This window comes from Procambarus clarkii, unplaced genomic scaffold, assembly GCF_040958095.1.
Source record: "Procambarus clarkii isolate CNS0578487 unplaced genomic scaffold, FALCON_Pclarkii_2.0 HiC_scaffold_1353, whole genome shotgun sequence".
In the NCBI taxonomy this organism is placed as follows: Eukaryota; Metazoa; Arthropoda; class Malacostraca; order Decapoda; family Cambaridae; genus Procambarus; species Procambarus clarkii.
In genome coordinates this window covers 1-5,023 of record NW_027190381.1, presented here as the reverse complement: position 1 = coordinate 5,023, position 5,023 = coordinate 1, and the positions used below count along the sequence as shown (strand labels likewise).

The window sequence follows — 5,023 nt, the reverse complement described above, 5'->3', positions numbered from 1 at the left end:
TATCTTCTCTAAAATAGAAGCATTTGTTCATGTTCTTTGTAAAAGTATCATAAAGCAGGACAGATGAGACAAATATCATAAAAACTGAAGAGCAGATGAGCACACACATGTATGTATTACAAAAGAAAATCCACAAATTCATTAGAAATTGGCAGGGCAGGCTGAGGAAGTAGGTAGATGTAAAATGTCTGTAAATGGCGAAAGAACATAAACCCAAGACTGAATAAACGATGTTAAATATCCATGCCAAGGAGACAAAAATATGTTAGGATACAATTACCATTAAGACACCACAAGAAGGTCCGTATCCTGCCGTGATGACTAAAAAGAGTTGGTTATTAGCCACAATGTGTAGGCAGTCTCATGCCAACGGCCATACCACGTTGAGAACACCGCTTCTCGTCCGATCAGCGAAGTTAAGCAACGTTGGGTTTGGTTAGTACTTGGATGGGTGACCGCCTGGGAACACCAAATGCTGTTGGCAATAATGTTTTTTGTTTTGTTTTGTTTTGTTTCGTTTGTTTTTGTTTGAATGGCTGGCTCCACGGGAAATTCACGGAGTTGTGTGGAATAAGGCCTGGTAAAATGAATTAATATGTATGTCATGTTTAAAACAAACTCGCTTAATATAGTGTGTGAGGCTTTATACAAAAACAAACAACCAAAACAAAACATGTTGTTTTATATATATATATATATATATATATATATATATATATATATATATATATATATATATATATATATATATATATATATATATATATATATATATATATATATATAGCTTAATCCGGGTTTGAACTCGCAACTCCAAGAATACGCATCACTTATATACACTTTACCACTGGACCACAGCTGCAGGACACAAGCTTGATGCTGAGGTATCAATTTAATGACGTAAATGCCATTTCCACAAATAAATGATAATTTAAAAGTATTTGTATGTACAAATCTTTTCTGTTTAAAAGGCTACAATATCAGTTACATATATAATTTGTGTTAATGTTTCTATACCCACAGGAAGGCATGTTTTTGCTTATATGTAAGGGGTACGGAGAAGGAATCCACAGACCATCAGTCCCCTTCCCCCCCCCCCCCCCCCCCCCCCCTCCCACCTACTACCACCACCACCACCACCACCACCACTACTCACCACCACCACCACTACTCACCACCAATCACCACCACCACCAATCACCACCAATCACCACCAATCACCACCACCACACCTAACCGAAAACCCCCTAACACATCAACCCTCCCCCCAATCAACAGGCGAAATAATAACCCTCAAATGCCTGCCTGCCTGCCAGCCAGCCAATACTAACGGTCTTCTCAGAAAGAAAATCTCTTTGTATCTGTATTACTTGATGAAATGTATGATTCTAATAATGAAAATAAATTTTGATGTCGGTTGTATGAGCATAATGACCAATATGCACATGATATGAATGAATTAAATAGTGTAGTTTTAAGTAATTAGGTTGTAGACACATTAAGCGGATATGATATTTGACGCGTCCAGAACTGGTGATTTTTGGTTTAGTTTTAAATGCACCACCACCATTGCTTCCCCAGAGCCTAATTAAGGACCGGTAAAAGGAGTCAATATGTATGTCATCTATAAAACCAAAGAATGAATAAAAACACACACACACACACACACCTACATAATAGTATTAGGAAGATTGTATGGCAAAAAAAAAAAGTACTCCCATTGGGTCGTTTGAACTCGCGACTTCCAAAACACCAGCCACACACCTTACCACCCAGCCACCATAGAGTTGGTATAATTGTGCAACTTTAGTTATAAAGTAAAGTTCTTATTGTCTCAAATCTTATTGTCTGTTCTATGAAAAGGCATGATGTAAATTATGTATTTTTTGAATGATTGAATTGTAGGCACATTAAGCGGATTCGATATTTGATATATCCAGAAAAGGTGATTTCTGTTCAGTTTTAAAATGCATCACTGTTAACGCTAAAGGACTGGTAAAACGACTCGATGTTTGTCATTTTTAAAATAAACACTAAAACTAGGCCCTTAACATATATAATGTTTGAATATAAATTGAATGCATATAAATACAAAGTGGGAGTGGCTGGCTGGCTGGCTGGCTGGCTGGCTGGCTGGCTGGCTGGCTGCCTGCCTGCCTGCCTGCCTGCCTGCCTGCCTGCCTGCCTGCCTGCCTGCCTGCCTGCCTGCCTGCCTGCCTGCCTGCCTGGCTGGCTGGCTGGCCGCCGCCCGCCCGCCCGCCCGCCCGCCCGCCCCCGCCCGCCTGCCCGCCCGCCTGCTTGCCTTGCCTTGCCTTGCCTTGCCTGTCCTGTCCTGTCCTGTTCTGTTATTGCCTTGCCTTGCCTTGCCTTGCCTTGCCTTGCCTTGCCCTGCCCTGCCCTGCCTTGGCTGCAGCTGGCTGGCTGGCCGTAAATCAACTCTTAACAACACCATACCACACCACACCATCACTCATCACCCATCACCCACCACCGGCCCCAGTCTCCCAGCCTCTCTTATATACCCGAGCAGGCCCTTTAAATTATTTGAATTGTTGCACTTCGGCCAATGGCAGGCACGATCGCTGCTGCTCAAACATATTCTGGTTCACAAGTATTAATATATATATATATATATATATATATATATATATATATATATATATATATATATATATATATATATATATATATATATATTCATGAAACACATTAAAACCTTGATCATTTATTCATTCATTACGTCTAGTGAAGAATTGCTTTTGTTCATTTGTATGATTAAAAATTAATAGAATATGAATTCCTCGCTTAAAGTAAAATATAAAATATATATTGGATTTATATGATTGGTTAATATTCCAAGTGATGCTGAATATCCCCTATAATTTTTGTTTTGTTTGTTTGTTTGTTATGTACACATTCCAAATGAAATCAATATAAATGTTATTATTAATGTTTGAAAGTTGATTGTCTACTTGAATCTCTCTATTAAAGTGTGTGTGGCTCCGGATGGAGCCTGGTTATGGTATTTGTCGTGGTGGGTGGCAGAAGTGCTTACTTCTTCTCTGTCTTCTTTGGCAAAAGAACTGCCTGAATGTTTGGAAGAACACCTCCCTGTGCAATGGTTACGCCAGACAGAAGTTTGTTGAGTTCTTCGTCGTTGCGGATGGCCAACTGCAAGTGACGTGGGATGATACGGGTCTTCTTGTTGTCACGTGCGGCGTTACCGGCGAGCTCCAGAACTTCGGCAGCGAGGTATTCCATGACGGCTGCCAGGTAGACAGGAGCGCCAGCACCGACGCGTTCGGCGTAGTTGCCCTTACGCAGCAGACGGTGAATTCTGCCCACGGGGAACTGAAGTCCGGCCCTGCTGGAGCGAGACTTTGACTTGCCCTTCACTTTGCCTCCCTTGCCGCGTCCTGACATTGCTGCTGCTGTTGTGGGTTTGTGGTGTTTTATGCCGCCCCGCAGATCGAGCTTCGTGTTATATACCCCGCTCAGGATCAAGGGAGCCCGCCACTGACCAATCAGCGCGCTCCGCCACGCGACCCGCTCTGAGCTGAGTCGCGAGCGGGATATAAAAGGAAAGCTCGCCTCGCGCAAAAGTTCATTATTGTATCGCAACGCCAGCCAGCACGAGCATCATCATGCCACCCAAGGCATCTGGAAAGGCTGCCAAGAAGGCCGGAAAGGCCCAGAAGGCCATTGCCAAGGGCGATAAGAAAAAGAAGCGCAGGAGGAAGGAGAGCTACAGCATCTACATCTACAAAGTGCTGAAGCAGGTCCACCCCGACACTGGTATCTCTTCCAAAGCCATGTCGATCATGAACTCGTTCGTGAACGACATCTTCGAGCGCATCGCCGCCGAGGCTTCTCGCCTGGCCCACTACAACAAGCGTTCCACCATTACCAGTCGGGAGATCCAGACGGCTGTAAGGCTCCTGTTGCCCGGAGAACTGGCCAAGCACGCCGTCTCTGAGGGCACTAAGGCCGTCACCAAGTACACCTCCTCCAAGTAAACGGCTTACTTACTGCCCTGTGGTGGTGGCTTGGCCTCAAACCAACAAACTCGGCTCCATTGGAGCCACACTTTAATTTCTAAAGAGATTGTGAGTGTTAGACACCAATACTATTATAACAAAAACCTCTGTCACTGAAAGCAAATAGCTATAAAATGAGAATATTTATGAAACTGTCTGTGTGTGTTTCTCTCTCTCAGTGTCTGTCTGTCTGTCTGTCTGTCTGTCTGTCTGTCTGTCTGCCTGCCTGCCTGCCTGTCTGTCTGTCTGTCTGTCTGTCTGTCTGTCTGTCTGTCTGTCTGTCTGTCTGTCTGTCTGTCTGTTTGTCTGTCTGTCTTGTCTATCTTGTCTGTGTGTCTCTCTCTCTCTCTCTCTCTCTCTCTCTCTCTCTCTCTCTCTCTCTCTCTCTCAACACATATAAGCACTCGGTATCTTTTTCTAGAGATTAGAGATTCATTGTTATGTTCCACATTAGGATTACTATGCAGGCCACCCTCTTAGGTTTGAAAATGTCAAGAAAACGGTTAATTTAAAATGTCATCTCCTAACTTAACAGATTAAGCCAGAGGACCGAAAACAGAATAAAACAGGACTGGACAGTATATGTCACTTATACAAGCTGCTTTTATTTCTAGTACAGTATGACAATTTTTATTTTGGGGGGGGGGGGGGTGGGGTGATCCTTGACAGTGCATAAGAGTGAAAAGCGACGGCGGTTTTTGTTTGTAAGAGAACAGGTTGTACTACAAATGACTTGATTTATTGATATCACATGTATGTATGACACCTAAATTATGCTAGGAATGTCTGAAATCTCCTTAGAAGGATATTTTGGCCCTGAGAAGGGCCGAGTTTGGTGTATACTAGGGTGGTCGATTTAGCTTATGCACGCTCTCCACGGATACGGCGAGCAAGCTGAATGTCCTTTGGCATGATGGTGACACGCTTGGCGTGGATGGCACAGAGGTTAGTGTCCTCGAAGAGACCGACCAGGTAAGCCTCGGATG

General features: G+C 43.5%; 1 non-coding gene across 1 annotated transcript; it reads left to right on the top strand.

Annotated features, from left to right (window-relative positions):
- Positions 1-365: 365 nt before the first annotated feature.
- Positions 366-484, top strand: LOC138362153 (5S ribosomal RNA). Its single transcript, XR_011227449.1, has one exon. It is a non-coding gene; the product is annotated as a 5S ribosomal RNA (ribosomal RNA).
- Positions 485-5,023: the final 4,539 nt, after the last annotated feature.